Below are 19,631 nucleotides of genomic sequence, written 5' to 3' on the forward strand. Positions count from 1 at the left end.
CAACCATGATTGTAAACCTGGTTGGGGGTTGAGGCTTTGGAATATGGTCTTTAAAGGGGTCACAAGGCAGATTTGGGTTGCTTTTGCACCCAAGGAAGGCCCCATTCAACACTAGAGCTTAATTTATGTCCTTTTGAGCTCAAATTCCCATGCATGCACGTAAAGTTTGTAACTTTATGTGCTACAACGATTAAAGGAGCCTAGATCTATCTTTTGGTCAAGTGTTGTACATCAGAAATCGAGGATTTTGGGTGTGGACGTTATGGACACGGCGAGTTTGTTCTTGGGACTCGACGAGTCCAAGGCTTTGAGTCCCATTTCTGTTGAGGGTCAAAAGGACTCAGTTGGGCGTTAGAAAGGTTGTAACAGTACAGAAAGAGTGACCTAACGCACTGGACTTAATTTTAGACCTGGAGTTCATGGGACTCGACGAGTGCTAGAACAGACTCGGCGAGTCCAAGGCAATCTCCTTATGTTTGAAGATGAACTCGACGAGTTGTTCATACAACTCGGCGAGTCAAGGTCAGGACGTGTTCATCAGTTGAAGGTGAACTCGACGAGTGTTCATACGACTCGGCGAGTCGGTTGAAGGTTCATTGATGTTCGTAAGGAAGGGGAACTCGTCTAGTCATTGCCAAACTCGACGAGTCGAGTCGTGGATAAGGACGAGTAAAAGGAAGGGACTCGACGAGTTGACGGCCCTACTCGGCGAGTCGGGTCAACTAGAAGTTGACTTTTGACTTGGACTTGGTTGGAGGTAAAATGGTCATTTTACCCTAAGAGTAGATATCAGTTTCTAACTGAGTGTTTGTGGGGATTGTAGCCGGAGGATTTCCGGAGCAGCAGCGGACGGAGGTTTCCCGCACAGATTATCAGCAGCTTCTTGTACGAGGTGAGTTACCTTCCAGTAGGGGTGGGTCTAAGGCCACAATGCCGGCCCACCAAAGAGGAGTATTTAGGAGATGATTATCTTTGTGATAATTATCTTGGTTTGGTTACATGCTTCGGTCATGAGTTTTATTTGTATGATATGTTACGTGTATGTTAGGGATTGGTTTCCCTGGTAGCGGTCCTTAGGACCGAAGGGTAGGTCAGTACCCGGATATGCCTGACTGTATGTTTATATCTTGTTGCTGTATGCTAGTGGTAGGGGGTGGAATAGTCGCCAGTTACCGGTTGAAAGATACCGATGAGGATTACCGGTTGAAAGATACCGATGATGGTTACCGGTTGAAAGATACCGATGATGATTACCGGTTGAAAGATACCGATGATGATTACCGGTTGAAAGATACCGATGAGGATTACCGGTTGAAAGATACCGACAATGATTACCGGTTGAAAGATACCGAGGATATTGTATGGTATGTGGTATGATAGGGGAACTCACTAACCTTTGTGCTTACGGTTTCGGTTTTTGTTTCAGGTACCTCTTCATCTAAGGGGAAGGAGCCGGCGGCGTAGCATCGCATCACACACACACACACATGATTTCCGCATGGAGCTTTCTGGGATTGTACTCTGATATGTTATTATTCTATGACTTGGGTTTTCAGACATGATACCTTGTTTATGAGATGATGTGTTTTCATAGTATTTTTTTATGAATGTTTTTATGAGTCAGTTAATTAAAAAGGAAATTTTTGGACCTGAAAATTGGGATGTTACACGCAGCGTACTCTTTGCCGTTGACTTTTGGTTGACTTTTGGTTGACTTTTAGGGTTTGGTCAATTTGTGGACTTTTAAGGCCATATAGGGGTAAAATGGTCTTTTACCCTTCTGTGATTTTGTAGAATGGTTAGTCTAGCTTCCGTGAGAGCCGTTATTAATTAGGGATAATTATCGTTGTGTTAGGCGGAGGCTAGACCGGTGATTTGAGTTCGAGATTATCCGAGTTCTTACGAGGTGAGTCTTTTCACTATACTTACCATGAGTGGTATCTATGTGCGACCGGGGGGTCTTATGTGCTTAATTGAGTTATATTATGCATTTTGTTTGTGTGATATATATGCTTAGTGAGATACGACCGGAAAGTCCAAACCTAGTTGTGGGACCGGAGGGTTTCCACTGAGATTGGACCGGAGGGTCCAAATCGAGCTGTGAGACCGGAGGGTCTTCACTGAGACACATGACCGGAGGGTCCACACAGAGATGCATGAGACTCGAGGGTCCATGCCGAGCTATAGCCATGAAAGGCTTACTATTTGTGTGTGTGGTATTTTAGGGAACTCACTAAGCTTTGTGCTTACCGTGTTATGTGTTATGTGTTTCAGGTACTTCTCAGGATCGCAAGAAGGCACCGGCTTGATTGTACACACACACTCGCATTGGAGATATATTTTTGGAGGATCCTGGATTTGTGATAAACAATACCTGAAATTTGTGATGATGTTTGATACTTGAGATTTTTGAGAAAATGTGACATGTGTTTATTTGTGTTTGAAAATGAAAATTTTGGTCTAAAAATTTACGTCGTTACAAGTTGATATCAGAGCCTTGGTTTTGAGGGATTCGGATGCACCTCCGGGTGTGTTTGGACTCAAACTGAGGATTTGAGAAAAAGTTTTTCAAATTTTTTTTTTCTAAAAAGAGAAAGAGTTTAAGAGAAAACGAGTTGGAGCACTGTGTACAATCAGCCAGAGCCCGAACGGTGATTTCCCAAAATACCCTTACTTTTGTGTTATGAGATATTTATGAGATATTAGAAATGCATGCTAGAGAGTAGGCTAGGTATTTCATATTATAGGGCTAGAGTTTCCCGATTTGTGATGCCTTAGCCTAGGAGATGCCTTGATCAGTGTTATATATTATTTGCTCTGAGTACGTGCTGAGTTCTGAGTCGAAAGATAATCTAGGAGAGATACCTACATGCGCATATGAGTAGTCTACTGAGAGAGTAGTCTGATATTGGTGAGAGATAGAGTACTTGTGAGTTAGAATCCTAGGAGGAGGACTTGGGATGACTACAGCTTGGTGTGGAAGGTAGTATTGGGCCCGTACTACTGAAAGCACCGGATCTGTAGGCAGTCCAAGTGATGAGTTGAAAAACTCTTAGATCGATTAGATCTTCAATAGGCTAAACAATAAAAGCAAACAAACACCATAAACACGATATAGAATCAAGTAATGCTTAATGATTCAAATGTAGTCACGCCTCAACAGAGCTCGACGAAGAACTTCCACTGTAGAGGCGAGCTAGGGTTTGTAGTACAATAATCAGAATAATAATTAAACTGCTACTAACAAAGGATGCATGCATGCACCTTAAATACTAAACCCTAATAAAATAAACACGGTTGGACGGGCCCAAATCGGATAACAAAACTGGGCTAAGGACCGAGCCCAAGGACGCAACACTACTACACCCAACAATCTCCCCCTTTGCGTCAAATGGGGGGAGACTTCACTTCGGTGGAAGTTGAGGAGTTCGCTTCACAACCTTGAACAATTTTGGAATGAGAGCAAGAAGAGTTTTTCTGAAAGCCATATACCACCGAAGCATATCTGAGAACAGCTTCTTGTCTGCTTCACTATTTTGATCACACCCATGGATAAGCTCAAGAATGTGCTCCAAACAGGAATTGGAGAATAGATGTTTGTGAGCCAGAGCAAATAAGCACCTTTGACCTTCGCCTCTAAGAAACATGACGGTGTGAGACTGTGGATCAATTTTTCCCTTCACCATCAGCTTAGTGTCACCAGCCTTCCCAACAGGCTTGATTAAGGGCCTCTTGCGTATAGCAGTGGCAATCTCCTGATCCATCTTCGCCACTTCATGAATGTAACACACTAGCATACGCTTGATGTGATCAATTATGGCCTCATATTCTTTCTGATTGGAGAGTAGGATATTGTGCAGAAGAATCCAATCGTGTGGATTCAGATTTGGTAGATCAGCAAGGGAGATCATATGGACCGAACCATCTGATCCTCGGGTCACATTGAACCTGATGTTAATGAACTTCCCTGCTGCAGTAGGTTTCAGCACCTTAATTGTTACTCCAGGTAAGGTACTGAGGTTGAGAGAATTCATGATAATATTCAAGCAAGTCTTGATCAACCTTTGGGTCAGGAGAAGGAACCGTCACTACAGACTCGAAGCAGTGAAAGATGAAGGCTTTACGAGTGATTGGCATGTCAAATTGAGAATATTTAGAATTCTCGACATTAAAAGAAAGAACAGGCTCCAGCCAATGTGAACTTGGAGTTTCAATAACCTCCTTTTGTAGCCTTTCCAACGTCCACAGAGGAAACATCGAATTCCTCTGGTTAAGCAGATTCGCTTCTCTCTTCTCATTCTCCTTATTAAGGGCATCAGTGACTTTTTCCTTAATCTCCTGAGCAATGGGCTTGGCTTTGAGAGGACTTGGTTTAGGAACTATTTCTTCAATAACAACATCATCCTCATCATCAATATCATCAGCAACTCCTTTGCCCCTATCTTGCATGCTCGAACCCGAAGCTTCTTTCCCTTCGGTTTAGTAACCACCTTCGGTTGTTGTGGTTTCGGTTTCGGTTGTTGAGGGTTCGGTTGATGTGGTTTCGGTGGTTGAGATGAAGACTTCGTCTGTTCTCCCCCTTGTTGCGGAGATACAACGGACTCCGGAACACCCTCTATCCGGCTTAGAATATCCAGAGCAGGCTGTAACTTCTTACCCAAATGACGTCGAACCGAGATGGTAAGAACGGAATCGTGGGCTTCAAGAAGATGAAGGAGAATAGAGTGAACATTACCAACATAGCTTTTAAGGGTGGCTTTCGCTTCAATTCTGGTTTCCGATACTTGACATAAGACCGAAATAGAACGAAGTACTTGTGAGACCGATGTGGCCTGTTAAAAAAGTAGGTTTGGAATATATTCAGTGACTTGTTGATAAATGTTAATTAGAAATCTATAAAAAATCTGGATCCTTTGGGAAGAAAAGTCTTGGTGAAAGACATTTTCATAAGGATCTCTCAAAAATAAAAGGAGATTTCAGGGTACTTTCATAAAAGTCGTTTCGTTAATTCAAAGGGTGAAATCTATAACATTTAATTGTTCACCGTCAATGCTTTAAAGGTTTTGAATTTTGGGTTTCACTTAGCACGTAGTGGCACGAAACTAAGATCATTAACACAGAAGTTGTGTAACCGTAAACCTCAGTGGTAATGCTGAGAGTCTCAAGGGTTACATTTATGAGATGAAGTTTGATGGAGAATAAATAAGAGATGGTTAAAGCACCGAATGTACCTCTACTATAAAAGATAGACTAAGCAGAAAAACTCTTAACTCAATTTGAGAAGAGTAAGTTAGCTCATGATTAGAGTGAATTTGATAGCCTGATTGGGAAGACATGATTTGTATATATCAAGTCATTAAGGCTTCACTCAAAATCTTTTGAGGCTTGGGTCAACATGCAGCAGCATGCTTCTAGGGACACTTAGCTAGTACATAGATAAAGAATTATACTTGTCCCAGCTCCATCATTGAGAATAGTCCTTATACACAAATTATATTAAGAGTAAAGCAAATTGCAATAAAATGAAAGAAAATATTTTTGAGTTTTGAAGTTTCTGAAAAGAAATAAAACAAAAAAAAAAATTGGATTTTATAAGATTTTCTAAAAAAGAATTAAAACAGAAAGAAAAATATTTTTGAATTTTATAAGATTTTCTGAAAAAGAATTAAAACAGAAAGAATTTTTTTTTTGAATTTTATGAAAATAAAAGGAAAAACATAAAATAAATTGCGAGAAAAAAAGAGTATACATACTATACAACCGAAACCATCATTTGGAGATGAGAGGCGAACCGAGCCCAGTGACACCGAACGTGAAATAGGCCGAGCGTTCGGTTCATTTCGGTTCCCGGAAGAACCGAACCCAAAATGGACCGAGCTTTCTCTCTATTTCGCTTCCAACTTTTATTGAGACAAAAGAGATTTCGGTACAGATTCAGCTTCCATCATTCCTAATCCTTGTAGGATTTTATTAAAACTTGCTTCTGGAATGGCCTTAGTAAATATGTCAGCCAATTGATCAGTGGTTCTTACGAAATGAATTTCAACGTTACCATCTTCCACATGATCTTTGATAAAGTGATACCTCAGCGCTATGTGTTTCGTCTTTGAGTGTTGCACTGGGTTATGAAAAATCCTAATTGCACTCTCTGAGTCACAATATAGTGGGATTTTCTTCATGTTCAGGTCGTAGTCTCGAAGTTGACTTTGTATCCAAATGACCTGAGATGTGCATGATGCAGCAGCTATATATTCTGCTTCGGTAGTGGAGAGAGACACACAAGTTTGTTTCTTGGATTGCCAACTAACAAGTTTGCCGTCCAGAAATTAGCATCCTCCAGTGGTACTCTTTCGGTCCAGTCCACATCCCCTAAGATCAGCATCTGAGAATGCTTGGACAAAGAACCCTGATTTGGCTGTGTACCACAAACCGAGAGAAGAGGTTCGCTTCAGGTACCGAAAGATGTTCTTCACAGCTAGCAGGTGAAGTTCACGTGGATTAGCTTGAAACCTGCCACAATAACAAACAGAGAACATTATGTCTGATCGACTTGTTGTTAGATACATTAGAGACCCTATCTTCTGACGATAAAGGGTCATGTCAGCAGCCGGTTTGTCCAGAGAAGGTGTTAGCTTTGTGCCAAACGCCATAGGAACCTTTACTTTCGAATCTCCCATCATTCCAAACTTGGCGAGCAAGGTCTTCGTGTAAGCCTCTTGATTAATGAAAATGCCTTCGGGTCCCTGTCTTATATTCAAGCCAAGGAAAAAGTTAATAGGACCCGTTGAGCTCATTTCAAATTTAGTCTCCATCAACTTCCTAAATTCAGCTGTTAAGCTAGGAGTTGTGGAACCGAAGATGATATCATCAACATAAATCTGAACGATCATAAGGTGGTCACCCTCTTTCTTACGAAAGAAGGCTGGGTCAACCGAACCTTGTTTAAACTTAGAGATTTTGAGAAATCTAGTTAGAGTTTCATACCATGCCATTGGTGCTTGCTCCGACCATAGACTGCCTTGTCTAGAATGTAGCAGTGATCTGGATACATCTCGTTCACGAAACCCGGTGGTTGCTCTACATACACCGTGTCTTCAAGTTCTCCATTTAGGAAGGCACACTTCACATCCATTTGGAATACTTCAAAGTTCTTGTGTGCTGCATAAGCGAGAAAAATACGAACCAATTCTAGCCTTGCTACTGGAGCGAAGGTCTCTTCATAATCTATGCCTTCTTCTTGACAGTAACCTTTCACAACCAATCTTTCCTTGTTGCGTATCACATTTCCTTCCTTATCCATTTTGTTCCTGAAAACCCACTTTAATCCAACCACGGAAGCATCCTTTGGTATTGGAATCAGTCTCCACACTTTATTTCGCTCGAACTCATTGAGTTCTTCCTGCATCGCCTGTACCCAATCAGAATGATCGAGTGCAGTCTTGATTGTCCTTGGTTCGACTATGGAGATGAACGAATTAAACATGCAGAATTCCACTTTAGAGAAAAGTGCAGTTTGTTTCGCTTTCAGTTATGATCGTGTGAGAACCTTTTTTGTCGAATCACCAATAATTTGTGTTTGTGGATGATCTTTGGTCCATTTGGTGAGAGGAGGGTAATTAGGATCGTATGAGGGATCCAGTTCAGCATTCACTTCTTCTTCAAATTCTGACTGAGTATCAACATCGTTTGTATTCGCATTCTCCCCCTCGAATGATGATACTTCCTCAGCTTCAGGCTCAGAATTCTCCCTCTGAAATTGACTTTCGGTTGGAATGAATGATGATGAGCTCTCCCCCTGGAATGGTGAATCTTGGTTATGTGGAAAAGACGAACCCTCCCCCTGAATATGAGAACTATCTTTTGGAGGTTTCTTGTTTCTGGCTGTTCGGTTGTTACCGGTTGTTCTTCTGCCGTTTTCTTCGCAGCATCATCGATTATCTTCTTCAAGTTATCTACCTTGTTGTCTGCAGCTCCAGATTCATAGAGAATAGCCTTTTCTGGTTCATCAAATAGCAGCATGTATTGCTCAAAGCGGTTTGAAATTGGTACCATAAATTGACAAGATTTTGGAAATATTTCCTCCACAGAACCTTCGGTTGTCTTCATTTTCTTGACGTAGTTATCATCGTAGGTCTCTTCAATTTTCTTTGAATGCTTGTTGAGAACCCTATATGCTTTGGAGGTTAAGGAATAACCCAGAAAGATTCCTTCATCTGCTTTGACATCAAACTTGTTTCGATGCTCCTTTGATTTGAAGATGAAGCATCTTGAACCGAACACGTGGAAAAACTTTACATTAGGCTTTCGGTTGTTCAAGATCTCATAGGGAGTGATGGAGAAACGTTTGTTGAGATAAGATATGTTCTGTGTGAAACAAGCAGCAACAATGGCATCAACCCAGAAATATAGAGGTAGAGAAGCGAAGCTCAGCATGATTCGGGCAGCTTCACATAAAGATCGGTTTCGCCTTTCGACAATTCCATTCTGTTGTGGAGTATATGGAGCCGAGAAGTTGTGAGTTGTCCCCTTCTCTGCAAGAAAATCTTCAAAGTCTTTGTTCTTGAACTCCAACCCGTTGTCGCTTCTTATGTTTTGAACTATCTTCCGTAGTTGAACTTCTATCTGCTTGATAAAGAGTTTAAGCTTGGGAGTGGCCTCTGATTTCTGCTTCAAAAAGAACACCCAAGTAAACTGAGAGAAGTCATCCACTATGACAAGTATATACTTCTTACCGCTAATGCTTTCGATTGAAGATGGACCACATAAATCAATGTGAAGTAATTCAAGTGGCTCAATAACTTTTATGTTGACTCGAGAAGGATGACTCTGTCGACTTTGCTTTCTCATTTCACACGCAACACATAAATGTTCTTTGTCGAACTTCAGAACAGGAAGACCTCGAACATGATCCCCAAGCACCAGTTTGTTGATGTCTTTGAAATTGAGATGGGAGAGTCTTCGGTGCCAAAGCCAGCTTTCATTTGAATGAGCCTTCTTTAGTAAGCAGATTGTTCGTTTCCCTCGTATGGGATTGAGATTCATAGGGTACATCTCTCCTTTTCGCTTTGATTTCAGCAGAATATTATTCGTCTTCTTTTCAATAATCTCTGAACCATCGTCATCGAATGAAACTTTTAACCCGGTACCAACCACTAGTTGAGAAACACTGATAAGGTTGTGTTGTAAACCTTCAACGTACGCCACTTTTCGTATCGAGAAATCGCCATTGGTGATCATACTACAACCTTTAATCGTGCCAAAAGAATTATTACCATACTTGACACTTCCACCATTTGTAAGGGACCGAAACTCCCTCAGCTCTACCCTTCTTCCTGTCATGTGACGCGAGAAGCCACTGTATATGTACCATTCATCGTCAAACTGCTCGTCACGTATAACCTGCAAAAATTAAGCAGATTTAGGAACCCAAAGTTTCTTGGGTCCGTGTGAGCCTTTTACAGATAGGGAATTGTAAGAGAAACATCAACTATAAAGATTCTTTTTATTAAGGTTGTTTCATTTTTTCTTTTTATGGTGAAAACTTTGATGTTATTTGAGTTGAGTACTTTAGGTTCAGTTTTTGAATATGAGAATTTGACGTTGGCAGACTTTCGGTTCTCGAAATCGGGTTTAAACAACATCTTCTTTTCGTTTTCCGGAAAGAGCTTTCCTTTTCCCTTTCGATCACTCTGTGAGTGAGAATGAGAATGTGAAAGATGAGATTTGGGAGCAGAGTTAAGCTTTCGATCATTGCTCTTACTTGGTTGAGAGTCGAAACTACTTTCCCTTCGGTTCCTCTCATTGGTTGGTCTAGGACCGAAACCACCCTTTTGGTTTCTCTCATCTTGAGGACCGAAACTTCTTTTTCGGTTGTTGTCCGTTTGAGGACCAAAACTTCTCTTTTGGTTGCTGTGCCTTTGTGGACCGAAACTCTGTTTTTGGTTGTTTTGAGTCTGGGGACCGAAACTCTTCTTTCGGTTGCCTTGATTATGTTGAGCGCGAGAAGCTGAGTTTGCTTTGTCTTCTTCCTTTGACTTAGAGGGCTTTTCATAACGAACGTAATTAGGGTTTTGAGAACTCCAAAACTGTTTCCTTTCAGTGAGATTCTTCTTGTATCTCAAATTTCGTTGATGCTTTTGTTCTAACACCTGTTTTGGATTTTTGTGGATGTTGGCCTTTTTCTTTGGTCTTTGAGCATGAGTTTGGCTCTTTATCGAAGAGGTTTCGCTTGACACCATGACCGGTTCGACTGAAGGAATTTTAGTACCACTTGTGTTGGGCACATCAAAGCGTGTAGGATCATTAATTGGTTCTGCCACATACCTACCTTTTACTCTCCATGATGTTTTCGTAGATAGACCTTCTGTTTCATCAGCGTTATCAATCGGTGCTGACCAGAAAAACTCATCACAGCCATCAGCATTATCTTCTGCTACTAATGCTGTCAGTTCGGCTGTCTGTTCCTTAGCAACTCCATGAACTGCATAAACTTGATTTGGAGTCGTTTGGACCTTTTGATATACAACAGCCTTTTCCTTGAGAACTTTGGTTTTTTCTTTGGATAAACGAGCGAACTCAACGGAATCTTCAGAAATAAGATTTTTGTTGGTTTCGGGTTCGCTCTTGACAAATTCGGAACAATCAACCTCATCTTCCACAGATATTACACTCATATCATCATCCTCATTGAATTCAGAAGTGTTTTCAAAATCAATCTTATTTTCTGAACTCAACTTGGCATTCAAAGAGTCAAATTTCTGTACAGTTTCGGTTTTGATTTTTAATTTGTCATTTTCATCCAACAAATTTTTGAGCATGTCCTTATGGTCTTTTGACTTTATGAAGGACTCTATTTTTTCAAGACCAATTTTGTAAGCAGGAGAAATATCATCAGAAGAAACAACATTTTCACATTTATAAGCATCGGCATCGATTTCATCCTCCTTTAACTCACGGAAGGGTAAAATCATACGATGTATCTTCTTCCCTGTTTCACAATCAAGATGGAATTGAGTAATGTTGGAATATAATCGTTTAGCAATTAAACAAAAAACATTTCATTGTTTTAAAAGCTTTAAATTATCTCCTTGCAAATAAATTGTTTCATCCCTAGACCTAATTAACTCCTTCTCCTTCTGCTCAGTCCACATACGCCTCTCCTCACTCTTCGATGATACCCTGCTGATTTGATCAGTTAGGTTAGAGTTTGTGACACGAGTTTGAGTTAAACTACCACTTATAATAGAAAATTTAGATTTTAATCCATTTAGTTCTTTTTCATAGTTTGTGATGGGAATTTATAAGGAAACAAGAATAGATTGTACCTTCTTGATCAACTCATCGCATTCGTTGATCTGCTCACTGACAGGTTTCGCTGCAAAACACCTATCTTCTCGCTCCTTTGCTTCATCCAGTCCCCCATCAGTGGTATAGCCTCTCATTTGTGACACCCCAGAAGTCACCATTAGACACTTTCCTTCAACATCCTCTTCCTTCACCAATAATGCCCTGCCATGAGTGGGCTTACTCACTTCTTCATCTTCTGAATCAGTAGACCAAACTTCAACACCTCCGAACTCATCGTCAACAATATTTCCCTGTACAATAAGAGCATTCATAGTGTTATTAGATCCAGCTTTCTTCTTCTTAATTTCTTCCAATCGTCGTGTGAGGTTTGCTTCCTCGTCCTCATCTTCATTCTTTTCTGACATCTTTCTCAGCATACAATCTTTAGCGAAGTGATTTTTGCCTCCGCAGTAGTGACAATTAATGCCCGACTCACCACTAAGTTTTACTTCCTTCTTTGGTTCTTCGGTCTGAGAAACACTCTTCGGTTCCTCCTTTGCTTTCTCGGCACTGTAGCTACCTTGCTAGTTTTGGTTCTTATTTGTTGGGAACCTTCTTTTGATGAACTTCTTGGGATTTGACACCATCAAAGCATACTCTTCACTTGTTAGATCATATTCAGAAAGATCCAAATCTTCTTCTTCTTCAGCAGCTTTCTTTCCTTTGGAAATTAGGGCCAAGGAACCCATGCCAGATACCACATTCGTTTCTGGGATAAAAACTGATAAGTTCTAAAAATATAGGGACCAGAGTTGAAACTTTAACCCTTCTTCGTTTGATCTGTAGAACACGCGTCTTTGACTTTCAAAATAAATTGAAGTTGGCAATTTGTTCAAACAAAGGGGACCGAAACTGTAAAATATTTATCTTCTTCGTCGTTTAGTCAATTAAACAGATTAACACTTATTTTGACTTTAAAAAGTCAAAATTCTTAAAACCAAATTCCGATAGTTTTGGTTCGAAAACATGAATTCCTGAAAAGCCCATTACCCCATCAAGTTTCGATTGTAAGTGCTAATATCGACTTCAATTTCGGTTGAGACAGATGCGTTTGAAATTAACGATGGCGAATGCGAGTTTCATATTACCGATCGACTCTGAATCTTAGAAGTTCTTTGTATTACCAATAGCCAAAACGCGTACAGTTCTGATTCCCAGTGTCGATTTCCAGTTAAGATACGATCGTCAAAGTTCCAATGAACAATTTCAATTTTAGCTTCTTGGATTCTGATTTGAACTCCCGATTCCCGTTTTTGATAACGACGATTTTGATTTCATCCCAACAAAAATTCCGATTTTGACTGTGACACGGATTCTTAAACCGTCAATTTTGATAATGAAAATGTCGATTGAGATTGTTTGCCAATAACGATTTCGAGACTAAGTTCTAAACTGAACGCTTTATAAATTGAAGTTCCGATTCCAAGACCTGTTGCCTGAGTTTCGCCTTTCGTTTCTTATGAATTTCGTGTCTTATGAGTTTCGCTTTTGACTCCATGGTCCGCTTCTTGATTTTTCCACTTCAAGGTTCGGGCCAATTCCAATTGCAGGTTCGTTCCTTCAATTTCACAACCGAAAGCGAAAAATAGACCGAACGTTCGCCTATGAACAGTGGATTCGGGTTCTGTTCTTGTGAGTTCGGTTTTTAATCTGAGTTTCGCTTCTTAACTTGAGTTCGGTTTGAGGTTCGCTTCAATGAGTTCGGTTCTTATTCGTGAGGTTCGCTTCTATGATTTAGCAATTGCATCTTGAGTTTGGCTTGTGAGTATGCTCTTGGATCTTACCGAACATCAAAGAACGGGAACCAGCAAACAAGCGAAACTAACCCCAACTTTCCAATAAAACCGAATCTGACCCTCCTGATTGCAGAGAACTGACAGTTTGTACCCTTTAAGAAGAAAAGTGTCAGAAGGCAACTTTCTTTTTGCAGAAAAATGACAATTTTCACCCCTTTTTCAACTTTTTCAGCATTTTGTCAATTCCAACACAAAAGAAAACAATAAATTTGATTTCTTCAACACAATATCATATCTTTGAACCAAATCCACCAGATTTCACCAAGATTTTGTCCCCATTTTCCTTTTTTTTTTAATAAAGGACAAAACTTTTATGGGACTTTTGGTACCCATTTGAGATTCAACATTGAAGTTCGTTTCTTGCAAACCCATTTATTTGAAGAATATCTATCATCCTCTGAAAATAATACCCGCTTCTTAGTTGGAAAACAAAAAATTCCAAAAAATTCATTAAACCAACCAAATTTTCTTTTCTTTTCCTTCCAACTTCTAAGATTTTTAACTGAAGAAAAATGAGAATCGGAGATTCTTTGAGCATGCTTGACATTAACTTTCTCAACCTTTTCATAAGCATTGGGTACTTGTACCTTGGGCATCCAAACCTTCTTTGTTTTACTCTTGTTCTTTCTCTTCTTCTTCCTTTTCTTATTTCTAGGCTTCAGAAATAAATTTCGGATCTGAACAACTTTTTCTTCTTTCTGAATCTGAACATTTGAAGACTTTTGAACACAATCCTTAGGAGTTTGATAAATCTGAACATATTTAATTATTGGCTTTTGTAAGGAACTAATCCTTCAAAGACATCATCAACACACAAAAAATCATCTGTAGTTGTTCCAATAGAACAAAACTCCTTCACTTTCACGATTTTTGAAGATTTACTTTGAGATTCTTCTTCAAAACAACTAGATTCGGATTGTGAAACTTCTGAAAGACTTGAAACACTTGACTCCCCCTCAACAAGAACATCTGGAGTCACTTTTTCTTCAGAAACTTGAAGAACATCATGAGCTTTATTAATAACTCCAAGAACACCTTCTTTTTCTTTTCTTTCTTTCTCTAACTTCTGTTGTATGTTCTTCAAAAGTAAGTATTCTTTGATAATGATAAATTGTTTTAACAAATCTTTATCTTCATGTACTTGATCACTTTTAAATCCACCACTAGAAATCAGTGTAAAATCACCATGCTTCTCATCAACATAGAGATTATACATCTCAATGGCATTCTTCAACATAGATTGTTCAGGAACATCCCAAAACAAATATCCTTCTTTAAGATGAAACTTTGGATCTGTAACTTTTAATCCTAGTCTTTTCATGTCTTTTAACACCTTATAATCCGCCATTTAATCTACAACAAAAAAAAGAGAAAACTTGAAGAGAGAGAAAGTAGATCTGATGAGAGTTCTAGAGAGAGAAAACACATCTGAGATGGTTTCTAGAGAAAGAAAACGGATCTGAAATGATTTTTAGAGAGATAAAGTAGATCTGAACAAGAAAATTCAAATAAACACGAAAATTTTCTTCTACTTCTCTTCCAAAACACGATTTAAGAACAAATCAGATGAAACAATGGGTAGAAGATAACAGATCTGAACAAGATTTGGCAATAAAACAAAGTAGTAGACTTTTTCTTTTCAGAAAACTTACAAAACTTGAAGAACAAGGTGAGATTCAAGATAAAATTTCGCCATAAACACGATCGATTCTTGCAAAAATCGTTGAGATCTACAAGAACCCGCTCTGATACCACTTGTTTCTTTAGTCACGGCACTCTCATGTGACTTTAATATTCCCACCAGTTTTGCTAGAGAATAAGACTTGAAGTCTTCATGAGCCTTCACAGTAAACACCACAGCCATCCATTCGGGTCTAAGGCCATTCATGAATGTCACTTTCTGTTCAATGACTTTCCTTTCAATCCCATGCTTTATCATCTTACTAAGGAGATGATTGAAGCGATCGAAGGCTTGAATAAGGTTCTTTTGGGCTTCTGCTTGAAGTCACCAAATTTTGAGAGCAACAATGTTTGGATTGAATGCTCAAGATCTTCATCCGTAGAGTACAATTCCTTCAATCTGTTCCATATTTCTTTTGCCGTTGTGCATGAGCTAACTAACCAAAACGTGTCCGATTGTAAAGCAAACCTAATCATTCTTAAAGCTTTGATGTTGCACTGAAACTTTTCCTTCTCATCTTGGGGAATGTCTTTCACATCACTGACGAGTTGATTGTACTACTTTTGAGTTTTAACAATTCTTGAGGTGCTTGAGTGAGTGAATGGACCTACTGTAATCGCCTCCCAGATCAAGTATCCATTGTCTTCTGAGCCAATCACGTAGTCTTCAAAGTGATGCGTCCAGACCTTATAATCCTGAGTGTATAATATAGGAATCATTGTTGTCGATCCTATGTTGTTGGAGATATTGATTGGGTTAGACTGAGAATTATCCATGGACATGACGATGTTTGTTCAAAAACCTGCTTAAGATCACACTTGTAAATAACGTTAGGGTAAGATCGAATATTTAAATAACTATGTCAATAGCAAATGACGGCTCTAACAATATCAATCAAAGCGGAAAACCCTAATATCGTCTTCAACAGAAGAGATGTGTATGAATTACACAGTCTCCTGCTCTGATACCAATTGATGAGTTGAAAAACTCTTAGATCGGTTAGATCTTCAACAGGCTAAACAATAAAAGAAAACAAACACCATAAACACGATATAGAATCAAGTAATGCTTAATGATTCAAATGTTGTCACGCCTCATCAGAGCTCGACGAAGAACTTCCACTGTAGAGGCGAGCTAGGGTTTGTAGTACAATAATCAGAATAATAATTAAAGCGCTACTAACAAAGGATGCATGCATGCACCTTAAATACTAAACCCTAATAAAATAAACACGGTTGGACAGGCCCAAACCGAATAACAAAACTGGGCTAAGGACCGAGCCCAAGGATGCAACACTACTAGACCCAACACCAAGTAAGAATCCTTAGGATGCTAAGTGGAAAATAGGGGCGAGTGATCAATTGTGAGTATACTCGAGCGAGTCTCTGATGATTTTGTGTTGTGTTTCATAGACATCATGGTGGGTACACGCCACACCCCAGGGAGCAGTGAAGTTAGCGATGATGAGATTTGCAGGATGATTCACGATGAGGTGGCTGCAGCCATATGAGAGGCTATTCCGGAGATGTTTGGGTCTATTAAGACCACTCTGATCGAGACGTTTGTCGAGCGATATGTTGCAGTTACTGAGGCGGCTGCAGCTGCAACCACCGCAACTATCGTTGCTGCCATGCCACAGGGAGGTGACTCGTTGCTGTACCGGGAGTTCAGCAACATGAAGCCACCAGAATTTGATGGGACTCAGGATTTGATTGCTGCGATGAGATGGATCGCTGATATCGAGAGGTGTTTCTACACTTGTTCATGCCTAGAGAATTTGAGGGTACGGTTCGCACTAAACCAGCTTCCCTTGGGAGCGAAGGACTGGTGGAAGTTTGTGAAGGCCAGTTTTACTCCTGCAGAGCATACTGCAGTGACATGGGAGAGGTTTACTTTGATGTTACGAGATGATTATGTTCCCCCGGTGGAGAGGGAACGATTGGCCCAGGAGTTTCTGTCTCTCAAGCCGAACACAAAGTCAGTGACAGAGATTACGAGGATGTTTCACAAGAGAGGGCGTTGTTCTGCCCTGAGCATGTGTCTTCTGAGCAAGCACGTATGAGCCGGTATTTGAGCATTCTGAGGAGGGATATTCGAGAGTTTGTGACGATATCGTCTTATCGGACATTTGCTGAGCTTCAGGATAATGCCCGGAAGAGGGATATTGAGCTGGAGACTCAGGCCAGTGAGGAGGCGGAGTCTTAGGGGAGAGACCGGCTACCGGTGCAGTCGCAGCCGGCAGCCAAGCGGACTAAGCCCGCTGATTCGAGATCGGGGGCCCAGAAAGGCCGCACTTGCAGGAAGTGCGGCAAGAGTCATGAGGGACCTTGTAGAGGCGAGTATTTGCTATAAATGTGGAAAATAGGGGCATATGGTGAGGGATTGCCCCAAGGGGCTTGCAGTATGCTTTCATTGCACCCAGACCGGCCATCGGAAGGCCGAGTGCCCCCAGCTGATTCAGGGATATGCACCTGCTGCTATACGAGCTACTGAGAGTTGACCAGCGAAGGTCGAGACATCGAGGGTTTGTGGGAGAACCTTTCAGCTAACAGCGGAGGAGGTCCGCGCAGCACCAGATGTCGTGGCCGGTATGTATTCTTTTACTTTTTCTATTTTGAGTTATATTGTGCTTATACTTTGTAGTATATAGGTACTTTTATTGTGAGTTCTGTACCTGCCTTGGTGTTATTTGACTCGGGTGCAATTCGGTCCTTCGTTTCATTAGCATTTAGTCGCCACATCAGTATCAGTCGTGAGACGTTGATTCGACCTTTGAGAGTATCTATAGCTGATGAGCACGTGGTGTATGCTACAGATGTGATCCGGGGATGTGTTCTTGAGATCTTTGGTGTTGAGTTCCCGATAGATCTGGTGCCGATCACGATGGGTGATGTCTGTGTCATTGTGGGCATGGAATGGTTCAGTCGGTTTGGAGCTATGATCGACTGCGTGCATCAGATGGTGACCATACAAGACCCTACTGGGGGAGTGCTGACAATGCATGGCAAGGGTACCAGATCTGGGTCAGCTTTCTGCTCGGCTGGCAGAGCGAGACAGAGTCTACAATAGGGTTGCAGGGGATTTTTATCATATGTGATGGATACGCGGGTTGCTACCGAGAGACCGAGTTCTATCGCCGAGGTTCCGATAGTGAGTGAGTTTCTGGATGTTTTTCCCGAGGAGTTACCGGGTGTGACTCCCGAGAGGCAAGTGGAGTTCCGGATTGATTTGATTCTGGGAGCGGCGCCTACCGCCAAGGCACCTTATCGCCTTACGCCACTAGAGATGCAGGAATTATCCTCACAGCTTCAGGAGCTGCTGGGGAAGCGATTTATCAGACCGAGTAGCTCGTTGTGGGGAGCGCCTATCCTTTTTGTCAAGAAAAAGGATGGTTCACACCGGATGTGCATTGATTACCGGGATTTGAACAAGCTGACAGTCAAGAACCGTTATCCACTTCCGAGGATCGACGATTTGTTCGATCAGTTGTAGGGGGTGTCTTGGTTTTCCAAGATCGATCAGTTGTAGGGGGCGTCTTGTTCGATCAAAGATGTCGAAATGGTATGACATTCGTCACCCATAGACCTGCAGGTCCCACTGTAGCTAGCAGCAAGGTGTAGGATGGTCAATCTCGTATAGATATGTACGCAAATTCACGCTCTCCCTCCAGGAGACTCTGGTTACAAAACGTGACACATCAGTATATGGTCGTGCCATGAAGTAGTGGCTCACATTAATGTTATAGTATTCTTGTATTTGTATAGTATGTTCTCTCTGTTCTAGTGTATAGTATGTTCTTTCTGTTTCTCGTTATAGTATGTTCCTCCCTGTTCTTGTTATTGTATGTTCTGAACCCCTAAACTATACCTATTAAAGTTTACTAGTATGTTTACTTGAACTGTATCTGATTTGTAGAAAAGACACAATTTTCTACTGAGTTATGATTGTACTTTAAAAACAGAGTGTTATAAACAACGAAGTAACATAACTTCAAAAGAGTTTTTGAAATGATTTGATCACTTATAAACACATAAGAAATCCTTTAATATGATGTTTATCACAAATAACATTACACAATTATCATTGTGTTCAACTTGTATTCCCCCCCCCCCCCCTTAAAAGCATTTAAAACATTTAAAAGATTGATTATAGGGGTATGAACTCACCTTGTGTGGGTGATTCAATTGAAGATTCGTGTAACGATGAGAAGTTCCACGAATGAAGTCCCGAGACACAAACGAGTACTAAATGACATATATTGATACATATAGGCATGTAATTAGCAAATATAACTACAAATGTGATTGGGAAACAACCTAGGATGCAAGGATAACTCACCAAAGAAGTGTTGGAAACAAGATAGGAGGTTGATTGGATCTTCACGACCCAAATGAAGGATAGTTCACGGCCCAATGGAGTTCACGGCCCAAATGGATGAATGGTTCACGGCCCAACTTGATGAGTGGTTCACGGCCCACTTGGTGTTCACGGCCCAATCTTGAAGGGTTCACGCCCAAATGTGAAGAACACTTGAAGATCTCTGTGTTTTGGCTAGTGTTTGAAGATCCTAGCAAGCTTCTATGAAGTATCTAAGGAAAGGGGTGTTTTAAGAGTGAAAGATTGGAGTGTTTGTGGATGATACTTGAGAGAGAAAGGGGTTGTTTGAGGCCAAGAGAAGGAAAAGTGAGGAATAAATGAAAGAAAGATATATATATTGGAGGGGTTCACGGCCACCCTTGGGTTCACGGCCGTGAATACTTTTTCATGGGTTTTCTTGTTCTATTTCATTCCTCTAATTCCAAGCTAAC

This window comes from Lactuca virosa, chromosome 6 (genome assembly GCF_052849685.1).
Source record: "Lactuca virosa cultivar CGN04683 chromosome 6, Lactuca_virosa_CGN04683_v6, whole genome shotgun sequence".
NCBI lineage: Eukaryota > Viridiplantae > Streptophyta > Magnoliopsida > Asterales > Asteraceae > Lactuca > Lactuca virosa.